The sequence below is a fragment of the Jaculus jaculus genome, chromosome 1, assembly GCF_020740685.1.
Source record: "Jaculus jaculus isolate mJacJac1 chromosome 1, mJacJac1.mat.Y.cur, whole genome shotgun sequence".
NCBI classification, from domain to species: Eukaryota; Metazoa; Chordata; class Mammalia; order Rodentia; family Dipodidae; genus Jaculus; species Jaculus jaculus.
This window is the reverse complement of record NC_059102.1, coordinates 76,839,381-76,858,658: the sequence shown is the minus strand read 5'-3', so window position 1 is coordinate 76,858,658 and position 19,278 is coordinate 76,839,381. Positions and strand designations below refer to the sequence as shown.

The 19,278-nt window shown below is 36.0% G+C and overlaps 1 protein-coding gene across 50 annotated transcripts in view; it reads left to right on the top strand.

Annotated features, from left to right (window-relative positions):
- Nucleotides 1-19,278, top strand: part of Ptprd (protein tyrosine phosphatase receptor type D) — a 2,343,620-nt gene that overhangs the window by 1,645,482 nt on the left and 678,860 nt on the right. For all 50 annotated transcript variants that reach the window (XM_045148487.1, XM_045148550.1, XM_045148541.1 and 47 more), the window contains one exon: nucleotides 1,145-1,183. The gene's annotated coding sequence lies outside the window, so the exon portion shown is untranslated. The remainder of the gene's footprint in view (nucleotides 1-1,144; nucleotides 1,184-19,278) is intronic.

Sequence of the window (19,278 nt, the reverse complement as noted above, 5' to 3'; positions counted from 1 at the left end):
AGCTAGCAAAGCATATACCCTATTTATAACCTCTTTAGTTTTGATCAACATGATTTGATTTTGAAAAGCCGTTTTAATGCTGTTCTCTTGCCTTCCCTACCCTTCCACTCGTTTTCCTAGGGTAACTTAAATCAACTGGTATTTTCCAAGCATGTAAAGAAATAATACTGGAGATAGAGCTCAGTGCTTGCCTCCACCCACAGAGCCCTGGGTTCATTCCCTAGGGACATGTAAACCAGTCATAGTGGTTCATTCATCTAATCTCAGAATTCAGAAGGTGAAGGTAGGATCAGAAGTTCAAGATCATCCTCAGCAAATAGATATCTTGAGGTCACCCTGATACATATGAAATCTTGTCTCAAAAAAGTACAGAACCATATTAATACCTTTTCTTGACTAAACTATTTATATAGTCCAAATTAATTTATATGTTTCAATACTCAAAAAAATCAGAGTTAACAAGTATGACTAAAAGCATGTAAAGTGGTCTATAAATTATAAAACAAAGATCCTAAAACACTGCAATACTTCATGAACTTGTGGTTTTCTAAGTGCTAATGAAAATACATTAACAGTAAGCTTCTAGATTTTGAAATGAAATCTTACCAAAACTTTTCCTCAGCCCAATTTTAAAATCTAATTTTTCCTCTTTTTATAGTATGATCATCATAATTTGGAAAATTCTTTCTTTTTAGGCAACCTGTATTATTGTTCCAAGTATTTTATGTGTTTACCAACAACCTAAATCTCAACAAACATTTGCAGTACAAAGAATATTATCTTTTATAATAAATTTTATTACTTTTCCAAAGAAAAAATATTTCATAACATTGATGATTTTATGGTATTCATTTCATATTACATGTAATTTATGTTACCTGATACACTGAATCTTTTTCAACTATATTCCTCGTCCTAAAACAAGTATAGGATGTTTCGCTTCCCTTTGTTATAAAGGGGATATTTTGAATTGGTTTTCATAAACAATGAGCTTATATGAAAATGCCAGTTCCAGTGAAACATATTTCTGCATGGACGTTAGCATTTTCCACTAGCCAGGCAATATAAGCATAAAGCACCTAAATAAACAGAATTTTAACAGCACTATTTTCACATTTTAATTGTCACATTTCTTTTTGTTTAGGAAGACTTCTGGTGACCACCTGGGGGATCTAAAAAGCAAGTAAGATTTACAGCATGCTGGGGTTTTTGCCTCAGCTTCAAATTTCTCTTGCTTTATTATTTAATTGTGTTTCTTTATGACAGTATGTTGTAGCTTCTTTTAAAGAGTGTTAGCCCATTTATTATGGAGTTGGAGGAATAAATGTGAACTAGATAATTTGTAATCTTAAACCTCCATGGATTTTCTATATATAGTAATTGGACATATATTATACACAATGAAATTGCAAGACTATGTATAGGGTGTGTCTTATCATAAAGAGTATGAATGAATCTGTAAAGTAAACAGCTATAATGTTATTTTTATTTTTTATTATTCATGATCTTTACAATATGAACAAATTGCATGTTGGTCCCATTATCCTCTTCCCTACCCACATTCCACTGAAGACCCTCCTCAGTGGAGTGATTGGTATTCATGATGGTGTTATGAATGTATCAGCTGGTCTCTCTGTGTGTACTGGGAAGGGGAAGGACAATGCTTCAGTGTACTCCTTCCCATTCTGTGGCTCTTACAATCATACCACCCCCTCTTCTGCAATGGTCTCTGAGCCTTGGCAGGTGTGTTATAAGTCTTTTTTTTTTTTAGATGAAACAGATTGCTGTAACTGTCCTACCTATTCAGTGGAATAGGTCAGTGGACATTCAATTTGTTTTACCAAACTCTACCCTAGGTAAAAGTATGTGTGTTTGCAACAAAGTCTGGACAAGACTAGGGAGCAGAGACTGGAAATGAAAGACAGAATCAGGATATGCAACAGGTTGTACTTGAGGGAAAAAGAAACAAAATATAGTAAAAGATGGAGGAGAAAGTTCCATTGTTAATATTTGCTGTTTCACTAACTGGAAAAATTAATTTACTGGAAACAGAATGCTAAAAGTTTAAAAACAGAAGCATCAAATATTTTTTACCTGTTTCATTGAAGAAGAAAAAAGTATAGTCACCCTGAAATTATTTGATGCTTTGGAGGATCTTGGTTTATGCTCTACTTAACCCATGTTTAAATGAAGGAAATGTTTCTTGATTTATTCAAAGTATTTTTTTAAGTAGTGTCCTAAATTTTCTGTACTTAAGAAATTACTTGACTTCTCAAAAAGTTAAAAATATGCATTTATGGAGGTGAAATAAGTCATCAAAATGTAGTTGAATTCACAGAAAACATATGTTAAACCATTCAAATTTATAATCAGAACAGCTCAAATTACTCTCATATTCAGGTTCACAAAGCACTAGAATTACTTGGTAGTTTTCTGTAATTGCTATTTGTTGGCAAAGGAAAGGTCAACAGTAGTGCTGATCTCAATTAAAGTCTTCCGATTTACCAAGGAAACTGTAGAACTGAATTTTACTATCTAAAAGTACAAAATATAAGCATCCAGCAAGATAACTTCCCTTCTTTTTGGAGTAAAGACACACAAATTAGGAAACATTCCTGTCTAGCAGCACTTAAGGAATGTCATTAGGTTTATGGTTGTTATTACTCACTGGTTTGAGTGACTATATTGTGTTAACCACACATCGACAAAATCAAATAATATTAATAGTTGACATGCACTGAGGATATTTTGTGGTTACTTATTCATTGTATAAAGCTATCACCTTCCAGAAGTATTGTTCACAGCCATGGAGAGCAGCAAAGGCAGAGAGCAGAGAACCTTTAGCTGTGAACTCAAAACACTGCTGTTTAAGAGCCACTTCATCTCCCAGGCTCTCAGTTGTTTGCATGTTTAAAGTAGGAACAGGCTTGGCTTTTCATGGGACTTCTACTGCCTTTTTTAACAGTATTTAGACAAAAACATTATGATAGTTGTATTAAGGAAGCAAATATTTTAGCTTTATAGAACCTGCCCAAGGACTTCTAGGCCACAAAAATGACTATCTATTAGTGTAAGAGTTTGCACTTGTGATTCAACTTGAACATTTGAAAAGTCATCCGGAGAGTAAATTAAGTCATGATGTAAAAATCCTTAGGTATCATATTCATGGCTCAATATCTAGAGTGCAGAAAAATGTCAGCCTTCTAAAACCCATCTTCTGACCCTTATGATTCTTGAGTGGAATGGAACTAGAGACCTCTTCCCCATTTTACATCTTTTAGGCTAAGTGGTTGACTCACATTGTCTCATAAAGAAATGATTGATGGATGTCATTTCCAGCTGATTGTTATAAAAGCTTAGACACATGACTAAGGTGACCTCAAGAGAAAAGAAGCTTATTTTAGGTCCCCAAACTCTTTCCCCACTTCATGTACATTACACACACACCTTTCTTCCTTCCTTAGCAAATGTTACACATCCAACACAAATATTCGGAAGAATTACTGCAGTGATTATTTTTCCACAGAAGTGTGCAGAAATATTTAATGGACAAGATAAATACCTAAAGGCCAGCAAAAGTTATGGCTAATGTCCAAGAGAATGAGATCTGGAAAAAAAAGGATGAAGAGATTTCTTTCAGAGTTGTACCATAGACAACATCTGCAGTAAGGCACTAGTAAGAAATTTTAAAAGTAAAGAAATGAAAAGAAAAGAAAAACTTTACTATTCTTTCCAATTTTGGACAGTTACGAGCAGGATTCCTCAGGTCTTCCTGTATGTGCCTTTAAGAGCCAAATCTTCTGCATCCGTGTTATCACTTAATTACAACACTCTGGCCCTATGATTATTAGAAGTATTTCATTTCCATAAACAAGTCGCAAAGGCATTTTCTATATGTCTCTGCTTTCTCCTGATGACCTGAAATGTCTGCTTCCTCTGAGCTGGTCTAAGATACTTGATGAGGTAAGGAAAGAAAATAGTTATTATATCCAAATGTACACTGAATATTCCCTTAGAGACTAGTCTTTTCATCTTTTAAGAGAAAAAAAGAAAAACATTCTATACAAGGAATTAAAATGGATTCTTGCATGAATTCTTATTAATTTTAAAAATAATTATTTCTGGTTAACTATATTAAAATGCACGGTTTTCAAAGCCATCAGCGAGTAAGGATTTTTCCATATTTGAGAGCTATTATTAGGTCTGTCTTGTGAGTAATCACTCCTTGATTATCATTAGTTATCAATGATTGGACCCAACCATATCAGTACCCTACTACAGGGAACACACGTGGCACATTTATTTACATTTCCAAGATTAATTCTATTGTCAGTGGCCCCATATGTTAATTATTCCTACAGATAGATTCTTCTAATACATCCGAGCTTAGCTGCTTTGTGTTACTTTGACATAAACTCCTGATGCCTCCAATATTATTATGGGATGCATAAGAACTGATAAGGATTTTCAAATACCATTGTCCAGCTTTCTTAAACAATTACCCTGTGTGCTAGTACATCCATTTTGTCAACTGCATCTTTCTCTGTATCTGCTAGTGTCATCTATGGGGTTCATCCATTTGATTGAAAAAGTTCAGACATTTAAAGCTTTTCCACCAACTTCACCTAAAACAATATTGTCTGATACAGATTTAATGTTGACATCCAGACATATAGGCTAGTGGGTAATGAACACATAAGTGTATCATAAAATTTCTTTTCACATTGCTGAGTTATATGAAGCTTTGTCTTTACCTTATGTTGTAGGATGAATCAGAAAGAAAACCTTATATAGCAGAGAAAGGCAACCTTAGCCTGGAAGGCACATGGCAAAACCACACATATATAACATTTGAGGAAAATGTCACCACAATTCTGTGAATCTCCTTAAAATTCTGTTTTGTTATTGCATACACTTGAAGCAGAATAGTTATTAGACATTGTGAATAGTTTCCATGTGTCTGCAAAAGAAAGGGAAAAAAATATTAACCATTCTTCTTTTAACCACTTGTATCAGAAATTGCTGACCCTAACTTCGTTGAGTGCAGGGATTTATCTTCTCCATAATCTTAAATACAGGGAAGAATGCTTCCCTAATGGTAATCAGTGGCTATTCATTAACCATGTATGTACACAGATGTGTCCATTTTCTGCACACTGGAAAGGATTGCAATAAGTTTAGCAGTTTCTCACAACTGATATTGATCATGTTACAACCATTGTTGACTACAGTTTAGCTATCATCTGAAAGCTTGACTGGGGATTGATATACATACATGATTACTTAAGTTTTAGCAGATTTAATTTTCTTTAAGCTGTAATCCTTAGGGCTCAGGCTTCTTGTTGGCTCTTGCCTATACCCTCTCTTGGCTCCAGGAGGAACTCAAAGTTTCTTGTCTGTGGCCATCGCATAACACAGGGCCTTGGTTAAGCAAAGCCAGCAAGTGACAGAAAGAGATCATCTCTAAAAGTATGATAGAAACATGGAACCCATACTCCTAGAATAATTTCAAAGTAGACTCCAAGAGACAGAGAATGAGGACCACCTTAAAGTCTGTGTGCCACAATAAGGATCATGTAAAGAATTGGTGACAGTGGGCTGGAGATATGGTTTACTGGTTAAAGGAACTTACTTATAAAGCATGATAACTCAAGTTTGATTCCCCATCACCCACATAAAGTCAGATGCACAAAATATCAAATAAATTTGGAGTTTGTTTGCAGTGGCAAGTGCTCTTGGCATGTGTTCTTTCTGCCCCTCTCTCCTCTCTGTCTCTGTCTCTGTCTCTCTCTCTCTCTCTCTCTCTCTCTCCCTATCTCTCTCTCATAAATGAATAAAAATATATTATTTTTGTACCATGGATATTCTAGAAAACCCAATTTTGAACAACAGTTGGTAATTGTGTTAAGATAAAAAATGCATCATGATTTATTTTTACAAAGAAGCTAGAAGGCAGTTAAAATATCTGTAGGCATCAAGTTGTTACCACTCTATCTATACATACTCTTTGCTCTATGTAAGAGGTTGAACCTTCACAGGATAGGCTGTTCTTAGCAGCTTTTTCAGTGAAAACCATGCCAATCTCTTTCCTCTCTGAGTAGCACTTCGGATAACACAGTTTGCTGGTAATGTACACCTGGTAATGAGGCCTATTATTTGGGATGTAACAACTACAGAGGTGATTATATACTATGCAATTGTATGCTGTGATTGTTATGTATTTCACCATCTATTTAGCCATAGGTCTGTTTTCTCAAATCACCATTTAATTGTACAATATTTAAATCAAACACTCCAGGCTCACTAGTTTTCCAAGATGTGCAAATAATAGATGAATTATAAGCTACTCCCCCAAGGAGCAGTATATTTAGAGTTATGGAACTTTGTAACATAAAGGAAGTCATATCAGATAAACTGTGGGAAAATTCCTACATCTGTGTCTTCTTGGGATCATGCTAAAACAGATACGATTTCTGATTCTGTTATCCCAGCAGTCCTTGCTTGACACTTCCTACTGAAAAGAAAACTCTAACTAGGCTGCAGACATTCTAGAAATTTATGGTCTAAATTATGTGCATGTTATATATGAATCCCAAGATGGAGAAGTTGTTTCCATACCAAAATGAGCAATATAAGGCATTGTAATTGTAATGTTATGATACTAATTCATACTAACTTTCGTGGGGCTGTCTGTTTTGCATCAACCACTTGATTTCTATTAGCAGGCTGTGTTAATCAGCTTATCATTAGTATAACAACTATCTGAGATAAATACCCTAAGAAATGGAAAGGGTTATTTTGGCTTGTTGGGGATTTCAGTCCCCATTCAGTGTGTCCTACTTGCCTTTCAGGCTGAGACAAAGCACTACATCATGGCAAAAACAGGTGGAAGAGAAGGATGCTCCCCTTGTGGTGCTAGGAAGCCACTCACCTTAGGCATACCAAAAAGAAAAGTATATAAGGAAAAGGAGGACCAAGGGTACAAACACACCTTTTAAGCATATACCCCAAAGTGACAGGAAGATTTCCAACAAGGGCACACCTCTTATGGTTCTAACACCATCCAACAAAACCACAGGCTCACAAGCTTTTGACATATGAGTTTTGTGGGGGATGAATTCCCAAACCACAGCAGGCAATCCAATGCTGGTCAATATACTGTCAGGATATTCATGACTATATGCAGATGAATAGACAAGTTTAAAAGAAAATACAGCTTCCTGGGTTAACAGAGAGCTATTAGAACTTAGACACTTGCTGTTGTGAGTTGCCCAATAATAACTTGATTCAAGAATGGATAAGCAACAGATGAATGCATGTGCCATGACAAATAGCTAAAGAAATAAACTTGTCTTCCTTTATTCTATTTTCTGATATTCTGTTTATAGCTTATATTGTCTGAGCCTTAAAAAAGCCACCTAATAAAAAAAAAAAAAAAGCTGAACTGCTAGTCATATGACAAAGGGAAGAAAGGTGAGAATGGTTCAGGAGGTAGATGCCAGAATATCCCTCCCATTTCAATGTATTTTTGATAATTTTGTTCTATTTTTATTAAAACCCTAACTTATCCAACATATGATGTCTGTTAGTTATGTTGAGAAATACTGGTAAAATATATATTGAATCTGTCACTTTATAATCTTACTTTGGGGATGATATCAATCATACACATCATTCATTCAGATTTTGAACTTCTTTTAGAAACATGGGGCTTGCAGAAATTATTTATGATCTTTTTTATTATTATTTTATTTATTTACTTGAGAGAGGGAGAGAAGCAAATGAGTGAGAGCAAGAGAGAGAGAGAATGGGTGCACCAGGGCTTCCAGGCACTGCAAAGGAACTCTAGAAGCATGTGCCACCTTGTACATCTGGCTTATGTCAGTCCTGGGGAATTGAACCAAGGTCCTCTTAGCTTTGCAGGCAAGCACCTTAACTAGTAAGCCACCTCTCCAGCCCTATTTATAATATTCTTTAGCCAGTCAGAGTCTTTAAAAGAAACCATTTTTTTTTAATATTCATGTTGCAAGTTTAAAACATTTCTATAACAATCTTCTTTAAAGAAGACCCAAGGGCTATATAAGTGACAAAATTTACCTAAGACATCTCCATATAGGCCCAAAGTCAGACTGTAACTCTCAGAACTCCTTAATGTGAGCTGAAAACATATATAAAGAGCTTTTAAAGATGATCACAAATAAGAGCTTATCACCTGGAATTATCACATTCTGCCCTTATAGTCTTATGTGGCCTCAGAATCAAATGGAAAAAAAATGTTTTATTCCTAAATCTCAATTAGAAATAAGACTTACATACTGCTGATAGATGTGCCAAATCACTCCCTCCACTTGAAAATAGAAAACTCACTTCTTGGATATTCCAGGCATATAGAATTTTCAAAAGAATATCAGCATAAAAACAGCCATTTACAAGGGTCTAGGGTATATTTAGATCATCAAATCCCTTTCCATATTCATACATAACTATGAAACTATTACTATTTGTTCTAACAAGAAATCTCAAGCATAAATTTTCTGAAAAATTAAATAAAATCTAGGATACCAAATCAAATAAAAATTAGGAAGGATCTCAGTGAAAGGAAAAAAAAAATTAGGAATTTAGGCAGGATGTGGTGGTACACACCTTTAATCCCAGCACTATGGAGGCAGAAGTAGGAGGATCCCTGTGAGTTCAAGGCCACCCTGAAGCTACATAGTTAATTCCAGGTCAGCCTGGACCAGAGTGAGACCCTACCTTGAAAAACAAACAAGAAAAAAAAAAAAGGAATTTAGATACCATCTCCTTTCTGGACATGGACCTTCAACACTAATGTTATGAGAACAAGGAATGAAAAGAAGTGTTCATGGGAGAAACTTAATTGTGCTTCAGAAAGTGTCTATACATAGTAATATATAAATATTAGTTTCTCACTGCCACATACATGCTAACACAGAACTTCCCATAAGAGCTTCTTACTGCATCGCTAAGACAGTAAATGAGGACTAGTTGTAAGAGAAACAGCTATAACATAAAAGAATTAAATTTTAAAATGGACAAATCAGACAGGTGAATTTAAAAATATGTAATTTATGAAATTAAAGCAGGATGTCACCAAAAATAGAATATTCAGAGGAAAATTTAAGGCTCCAGGATATTTAGAAAATGACAATAAATAGAAAAACTATAAAAGGATTGATGGAAAATACCTGCAAGAAATTTTTAAAATAAAAGGTGATAATATTTAAATAAATTTGAATAAGAGAAATAATTCACAATATCCATCTGACTATAATGACCCATCCTAAAATGTTCAATAACAAAAGAACAGATTTTTTTAATATGTGGTGTATATATATATATATATATATATACATATATATATATATTAGAATTATTTTGAGCCACAAAGGAAAATCAGATTATTTTATTTGTATGTTGATTCAAATGTGTGGACAAAATATATATTTTCTCTGATTTGCATTTTCTAAATTTTTTTAAATTTTTTATTTATTTATTTGAGAGTGACAGACACAGAGAGAAAGACATATAGAGGGAGAGGGAGAGAATGGCCACGCCCCAGGGCTTCCAGCCTCTGCAAACAAACTCTAGACGCGTGTGCCCCCTTGTGCATCTGGCTAACATGGGACCTGGGGAACCCAGCCTTGAACCGTGGTCCTTAGGCTTCATAGGCAAGCACTTAACCGCTAAGCCATCTCTCCAGCCCTACATTTTCTAAGTTTTAAATACAAACATAAAATGAGAAACAAAACTAGGAGAATACAAGAGACTAAGAGGATATTGTGATGGTTTGATTTAGGTGTCCCACATAAACTTAGGTGTCCTGAATGCTAGGTTCCCAGCTGATAGAGATTTGGAAAATAATTCCTCCTGGAGGCAGCGTACTATTGGGGATGAGTTTTTGGATATTATAGCCAGCTTCCTCCTCCTAGTGTTTGGTATATTCTCCTGTTGCTGTTGGTCACCTGGTATTGGCTATGGGGTGATATCCACCCTCTGTTCATGCCATTGTTTTCCCCTACTGTGATGGAACTTTCCCCCAAGTCCCTAAGGCAAATTAAACCATTTTTTTCTCCGAAAAATCTGCTCTTGGTTTTGTAATTTCTGCCAGCAATGTGAATCTAGCTGCAACAATAAAGTTGTTATGGAAGAGTGGTGTCATTTGCTGATAGACACCTGACTTTGTGGCTTTGGTGTTTTGGAGCTGATTTTTCAAAAGCACTGTGAAAAGATTTGAAACTTTGGCCTAAGAGATGCCTTGCAGTGCTGTAAGTACTGCTTTATGGACTTTTCTGGTCAGAGTTGAAAGAACTGGATGCTATAAGAACTATGGACTGTGAGTTTGGCTTTTGAGGGTGAGGAAGAGCTGTGCCTGGACTGGGCTAGAAGCAGTTTATGTGAGAGGCTTGCTGTTATGCTCATGTCCTGATAACTTGTGCAGGGTTGCTTTGTATAGAAATGGGCTGGTGTGAGCAGAGGGATATGACACAGAAATAAAATCTTTGGGATGAATTTTCTGCCTATTTAGCTGCAATTATATGAAAGATTACAGGCCACTGAGATTGGGCCAGCTGACTTTCATTAGGACAACAGGAAGAATGTAGACTCTTTTGAAGGGGCCAGAGTGCTCAAGAAGTGTCCTGTCCTTCAAAGTCTGCATTACCTGCCCCCCCCCCCCAGATTAACAAATTGGCACCTCACCTGGTTTTATGGAGTATAAGAAATGCAGGAAAGAGAGGATCATTGAATTTGCAACACAGTCTAGTGTTTTGTAAATGGCCATGGGCAGTGTGAAGAAGGCTTGCTGGAAGCCTGCATGGACCTGATAGAGCCATGAGGATGGTCCATGGAGACCCAGTGGAGATGTCAGGACCATGAGATGGGTGCTAACAAGGGCTGCTGGCCAGGGTGAAGTTCTCCAGGCCTGTGAGTAGCCTAGCTTCAGTTCAGTTGGAAGTAAAGAGACTTGTCACTGGTTAGAATTATGAGACCTAGAGATTTGTCACTAACTAGAGTTGTTAGACATGGAGCTACAGAGTTTGATGTTTTCCCTGTTTACGTTTTGTATTGGTTGGATATTTCTTTGTTATGCCCATTGCCATCTTTTGCAGTATGAATGCTTATTCTGTGCCATTTGGGGTGGGGGGGACTTTTTGGTATTATGGTTCAGTTAAAAGCCCTTGGATTATGGGGGTGTTTGAACAAAATTGGGATTGATAAAAAAAAAAAAAAAACTATGGGAACTTTTAAAGCTGAATTGAATCCATTGGATTTTACATAGTGGATACTTGTCAGTTGATAGGGGCCAGGGGCAGAACATGGTGGTTTGATTTAGGTGTTCCACATAAACTTAGGTGTTCTGAATGTGTATTGTTGGGGGAGGGCTTAAGAGTATTCTAGCCAGTTTCCACTTGCCAGTGTTTGGCACACTCTCCTGCCACTATTGTCCACCTGGTTTTGGCCAGAGGGTAATGTCCACCCTCTGTTCATGCCATTGATTCCCCTGCTATCACGGAGCTTCCCCTCAAGTCTGTAAGCCAAATAAACTTCATTTTCCCAAGAGCTTCTCTTGGTTGGGTGATTTTTGCCACCAATGTGAACCTGACTGCAACAAATATACACTTGTATGAGTCCTTGCATAGCACCACTTATGATATATATACAGTGTATGTTTTCTACAAAAATATCCACAAACTCTTTTTGTTTTAGTAAATTTAAGATTGTTTTTACATTAAAAAATAATGTAATGAAGGAAAGTAAGTATAGGTAAATGGCTAAATAGCCAAACAAATAATGATAGAGTTGAGGTATAATAAGGAAAACTTAAAATTCAATTTCCTTCCAGTCTTTCTTAAGAAATAAGTAGAAGACATACTGAAGCAGCCTCTCAAGCAACACTCTAGAATGAATGACATAAAACTCAAACCAGAGAAAAGGAAGCCAAACACAATGGTATGAAATCAATAGCCATCAATAGGTTACCCTACTCCATTAACTACTCCCAACCCATGCAAGCAACTCTAGTTTAACTCAATCACAAAAAAGGGAAATAAACAAACAAACAAAAGACCTGAAAAGTAGGAAGGAGATAATTTGTCAAGAAGAGGTTTAGCAAGATTGGGAGCTAGATACAGATAAAAGAGGATATACTGGGGTGAATGTAATCAAATTATCATATATAAACATATTGAGTTGTCAGAAAAAATCTCATAAGAACCCACAACTTTACTTGGCCATCACAAGGAATAGCTCCAGTTGGTAGTACAACAAAACATGACAGCACTTGCCTGTAATCCCAGTGGTGAGGAAGCAGAGAAAGGATCCCTAGGTCTTGCAGATTCACTAGTGTACCTGAACCAGTAAGCTCCAAGTTCAATGAAAGACCCAAAAATTGTATTGGAGCGTGATGGACAAAAGTTCCTGATATTTAACTCTGGCCTCCACAAATCTGTGTGCACATTCAGAAGCATACACGTGAACCATGCACAAATATGCACACTACATACATATACACATACCATAAAATCATTCCTCAGCTTTGTTCATATAGATATGCATTTCTTAATTTAAAAAGAATTTATAGTCATTGTATAAAAAAGAAAAACCATATTGAAAAACCTCTATAGGTAGTTTAGATTCCACTTAATTGTATTATTGATTTCTTACTATGACAAAGCAATGAAATTTTTCTTTCTCATGGATATTTATTTGTAATACCAATAAAATTTTTAGAATTACTAGACCAGCAGGAAGCTATTTACATAATATCTTTTCCCAGTTTCAGAGTAAAAACAACAGGTAGATTATGTAAATAAATATGGGAATTGCAGCCACTGGGAATTGCAAATTATAATTCAATCTTCATTTCAACATGAAGTCAGTTACAGAAAACTCTGGGGATAAATGACTTCAAAATAATGTTATCCTTTAAAATTGAATTCAAATGTTCAAAGGGAATGGATAGTCTTTGCTTTGTCTATTCTTCAACATAAAGGCTTCTTTTATAAAAATGTGTGCTTTGTTCATTCTTGAGAAGAAAATGAAAAGCAGTAACAGAGGAAGAGAATGCAAATTTGTAAACTATGTGTCCTTACATTTGTTCTCAGGGCCTTTCTAACGTAGGACAGACTGGAATGATAGACAGACTTTAATGTTGAAAAATCCTGTCACATTGTCAGCTGGATACAGCTCTGATCTTTGATAGCTACATTCATGTTCTTCAGACAGAAAAGTGAAAAAAATCTTCAGTGAATGAGTGGATGAATGAGGCAGCAGCCATCTTGTGGATCATTGATAAATCCATATGACAAAGTAATTTAATTTATGCCAAATAACTTTAAAGTCCCAGGCTATGCACAGAAGCCCCAGTAACTCTTTAGCGTAGACACAGGTTTTCCTAATTATCATTGTACATAAGCTGTTTGTATATAGCAAGTTCAGTGAAGCTAGTCAACTGTCCTAGAATAGAGGCTCAGCCGTTGGACATTGAAAAGTATGAATCTGTCTGTCAGACATACCCACATTGTGGTAAGCAATCTTGATTTGCTTCTTTGAAGAGGGAAAGGATCTCTCATTTAAGCCTGTCATGGATAGACCCAGTGAAGCTTGCTATAGTGTTAGAGAATAATAAAGTAAACTTTATTAAAAGGTATCCTCAGGAGCAATCCTATCATCCTCTATAGCTGAGAGCAGCAGATACTGGTTCCTGGACCTCTTGTCTTTTTCTACTTAGGTTTTTATAGGATTTCTTATAACAAAAGGACTGGAGTGTTATTGCACTTACTCTTTTCAATGATTGATAAGTTACATGGTTTGTGCAAATTATACATGAATTCATACATTGTAGTTTTTATCACTTATTTCATATTGGCACCCCTATCTCACTCATGAGAATGATGAATTGATTTTTATTAATAATAGCCATCATTCATTAAGTACCTATTACCTACATATTACATACACACAACTTTCATTTACACATGTTATTTCTTGTCACACAATCAGTCAAGGTAGTCACTATTTTATCCCTCTTTATAGAGGAGGAAATTGGGACATGGACAAAATTTTCCATTTCTCCTGTATTATATGAAATATCTAGTAGTAAACTTAGCAGCCAGAGGAAGGTCAATATGTGTTGTAACTCCCTTATTATTGAGGTCTTCTAGTTAATTGCGTTTGCTTCTGTGATAACCAATGGAAAAATGACTTGTACTCTAATAAAACTATTTGGATCTGTCCTCTCAAAGGTCTATAGCAAAATGTATGCACTGGAAGATACACAAATTGCATAGGCAACAAAGACATGAATGGTTCCAGAAAATAATGCTGTTGTTTATAATGGGTTTAACACCTGGAAGACAATGTAAATGTCATGGAAAATTAACTCATTTTTGCCTTTCCCATACCTTCTGCAATTGAGCAGAATTTGCATTGAAAATAAGCTGTTTTTTTTTTTTCTGTATCTTCCTTTGTCTCTTCTCATGCACACATGTTTTGAATCTGAGCTAACAATCAGCACTCTGTACTTCTCTACTTCCTCTTCACCAAAAAGATGAATTTCATAGATTCCAGGGAAAGTGAGATTTCCAATCCTCCTCTTGTACATGGGCAATTTTGCCCTCCATCCTTTAATTACAGTTTTGTTATATTTTCCAACTATAAATTTATTTCCTTCCTGGCACTTTTTCACCTTTTGAAAATGGAAATGATTCTGTGGTTAAAGAATGTCAGAAAGAGAAACATTTGGGAAGAATTATATGGGATGCAGTCATTCTGGATCTTGATCATGTCAGCCACAAGCCAAGTAAGAAAACAGGCACAGACTATTACATGCCAAAAGTCTAGAATTACAGAATATTTTTAACAAATAAGTGATTTAAAACCTTTAGATTTATATAACGTCCATATAGCCTACATTCAAACAGTTGAAATGCAGTAGGAGAATAAGTATGAGGGTTTTATTTTACATATTAATATATTTAAAATATTTCAAATATATCCTGGAACCATTTCAAAGCTATTGGGGCATATTGTTAAACCACAAAATGGATTAATATAATGGGAATGCACCATAAAGTATAACTTTTATTAAATAAGCATGGTGTCAATATCCAAAGTATATTATGCTTTGGAGAGTCTGTACTGACAAATGCTATTCATCCTAAGTTATTTTAAATTTCAAATATAAGGGCTCAGAATCTATGAAAACACACAAATAGTTAAACAAGCTTTTGTATCTCCAATACTGGTTTTTGCATCTTAACAAATGGTTTATGGAAGAATGAGACCTACAAATGACATTAGCTCCATTTTGGAATGTAATGACCATTAGAGCAGTAAGTGGATGACTTGTTCAAAGGGCAACATGTACACCTGAAAGATGGTGCCTGGTCATATGCCTATGTTATAAGAAAACAGAACATTCAGAGATCGAAATTTTCTGATTCTATTAATAAAACCCTTTAACAAATTGGGTAAGTGGAGAACTTTTCTAGAGCCTCTCACAGACCACTTCAAAAAACATGCCACTGACACTCAAGAGATTTATTTCAATGCAGCAAGTATCAACCAACTTCCTTACCAAAGGTTATATCAGAGCCCAGCTCAACCCTTCATATACAACCTATTTACTGTTTATGGCTAAAAAAAATATACCCACTGCTGCATATCAGTAGATAACCCCTTTAGCATTAAACAAGGGCATTCTAAATGAACACATCAACCAAGCTAACAATCCCCATCATAGAACCACTGCACCTTAGCAAACCTCCCCAGAGTGTGTACTTACAAAACTACAGTGAAATTATATCTATCTCAAAGAACAGTGAGCATTTCTATTCTTATACCATATCTTGGCAGGTAATATAGCAGAATACAAATTAGGATATTAACATAGTTGGGATGAGAAGAAGGAGACATCTGGCTGGAGATGGGCAGGCCCAGATGCAAGAAGATTGCCTAGAGTTTTCAAATGACCACTGTTTTTTATTCAGCTGCTCATGCAATGGAGTAAATAAAGGTAACCAGAAGGTAGAACCACACTGGCTTTCTGTGCTGAGGTGTTCCTTTAAGGTAATGCTACTCAAAGTACTGAAAGAAGGACCAGACTCAAATGATGCAAAGTAAATAGTTAATTTCAGTTCATGGTTCCAGGAGCAAACTCATGTTTCTTAGCATATTCTGTAAGGCACAATGCTCTGGTTGTGTGTTGTAAATCCATCTTTCCAAGGGTGAAAAGCATTTTATTTATTTACTTGTTTACGTTTGGTTTTGTTTAAAACATATCCATTGTGATCAATTTCATGCCATAGGATGGCTCACAAAACTTTTCTGGAAAGCTGGAAAGAGATGAACCCATCATACCACTGAAACCAACTTTGAAGGCCAAAGGAGGGATATAGTGCAAGGGATGCTGTATGGGTTCAAAGAGCACAGTGTGGAGCCCTGTATTAGTTAGATCATATTAGCAGGGTATTATTCCTAGAAAGAGCCTGTCAAGACACAGTAAGATTTGAAAGTCATACATTTGAGTACAAAGAAATAGGCAGAATCCCAGACCCATACCAAGGCTTAGAACATAAGTTTTGGAGACTAAAAAAGAAGTCAAATTATGTGTAAGACATCATCAAGCAATATAAATAAGACATCAAAAAAGACCTGGGTATTGGTATAGAAAGATTTACTTATATAAGTTTAACCCTAAAATATAAATTACTGTCTCTCTATACATATAATTAATTGCAAAAGAAAGAGGCATAATATTTCTAAAGATGGAAAAATAGGTTTATATAATAATATAATTAATTTTATTTTCACTACTATTGATGTAAGCTTCTTGTGAATTTTGATTCTGAAAAATGATCTTTAGCATGGACTAATGACTTGATTATTACTGGATTTTTATTAACTTACTTTCAAATTGATTTATACATAAGAATTGTAACATAATTTAGTGCCCTATTAGTATTAACTCATATAAATGTTATTCTTCTAAAACATCTTGTAGTTAATACATCTTTTTGTGTATGTATGTGGTTTTGCATGCAATAGGTGTGTGTATATGTACACATGTGCATGTGGGCACCTGAATGTGGAGGCCAGGGTACAACCTAGGCTGTGGTCCTCCAGGTGCCATCCACCTTGTCCTTTTAAGACAGTTTCTCATTGGATTATCCCTAGCTCTGGGATCATAGGTTTACCCAGCATACCTGGTTTATTCAGGTGGGTTCTGTGGATTGATCTCGGATTCTCATACTTAACTTACAGTCAGTTATTACACATCAGGAGCCAAAATGGGCAAGAATGAATCAAGCACTCATTGGGGAGAAGAGAAAAATTCTGAAAGAAAATAATTAAAGAAGAAATAAGGTTCATGGTTCCTATTTTACTCAGGACAGTATGAACAGGGAAACAACCATGGAGAAGTGAATGTTTGCAACATGGAGTTATTGAATTAGATACGCACGTTGGTAGATTGCAAAAGTTGACTTGTAAATCATTCATTAAAAACTATAGATTTTTCCCCCATTACAGTAAGTGGTCAAAATGGTACTTCAAATATCCTGCCAAAAGTCCTAAGAATAATTGGGAAAATGAGCAAGAGCACTGTTTCCTTGGTGAACCTGGTACCAGCACAAAGGTGGAGATAGACACAGAAGATGCTGAACTCCTACCAAACCAGATACCCAGAGACACAGAGGCTCCCAAGATCTCATCACTGAAGCAGACCTAAAATGAACCCAACATGGTTCGGGGAAATTTGTGGAAGAGGGGGCAGGAAGAATGTTAGAGCCACACGTTGGGTCACTATACACAGAAAGATTGCCTCTTACCCATAACTGATAGCTAACCCCACAACACATGACTCATATTCCCCAACAAGTAGGGTCTCTGTAGAGGGGGGAGGAAAAGGAGAAGGCTAACGATGGTACCAGCATGAATGCATACACTGTACACATAACTAAAAAAACAAAAGTCCTAAATGAAAGCTGGGTACAATGGCACATGCCTTTAATCCAAGCACTTGGGAAACAGAAATAGGAGAATCACAAAGTTTGAGGACAGCCCAAGACTACATAGTGAAGTCTAGTTCGGCCTAGATTAGAGGGAGTCCCTACTTCAAAAACCCAAAACAATGTCCTAAATGAGCTGATGTTAAATTTATGTATACTTTCAAACCTGAGTTATCCTCATATCTCCTAAGGTTTTGTTTTGGAGCAATGATTATGACTTTTAAGTACTGAGCCTAAAGAAGTTGTCAACCCCCATACCCCAAGGTACCCAGATAAAATCATAGCTTGCTTGGTGTGAGATTCATGGAGGAGGGAAGTGCTACATTGAATACCTGGATGTTAAAGCAACATCTATGGAATACTATGTGTGTAATCTTTTATGAATCATTAAGTGCATCTTGATTTTATTTGTTTATTTATTTATTTATTTGTTTGTTTGTTTGTTTGGTTGGTTGGTTGGTTTGTTGTTGTTTGTTTTTGTAGAGGCAAAGCCTCATTGAAGCCCAGGACAACCTGGAACTCACTCTGTAGCCCCAGGCTAGCCTCAGAAACATGGTGATGCTCATATTTCAGCTGCTCAAGTGCTGGAATTAAATGCATATGCTACCATGCCTAGCTCAATATCTGGTCTCTTGATCAATAAAGTAATACCTAACTCAAACACACACTTATCTTAAAGGCTAAAATCTTCTAGACATCCTTTCCGAGGCCCAAAGTGGAATGTAAATTTTAAAGACTTAGAGATATTGTCTATCTTGCTTATTGTCATAACCCAGGACCTAGAGCACTGTTTTACATGTAGCTATAGGTAGTGCATTTCTGTTGATCATGTTAAAATGTGTGGATACATGAATCAAAAGTGCCTCATAAGTAACCAATGCATTTTAGAGTTAATTTTCCCAACTTTCTCCTAAATCTTTAGCCGTTTAAGGCAGTATTAGCAACAGACTGTGCTCTGATAGGTGGCAGGATAATAATGGCTTTTCAATGGATGTACCAAGAACATTCTTTGCTGCAGATATTTGTGTGAGAAGACAGAACTCACCTGAATTACAGACATCTCTTTGTGACCTATCCATGGTGACTGTGCTGCAGCCAGAAGCCACCAGCAGATTTCTCATGGTTTGGTCTTTGCAGCTCCATTGCTTTCACTGATATAGATGGTTTCTCTTTTATCGTACATACATGCTAGTATGCTCAGTGTGCTACTTGTGCAAGACAAGCTTTGATCTAGTAGAATGAGGGCTGC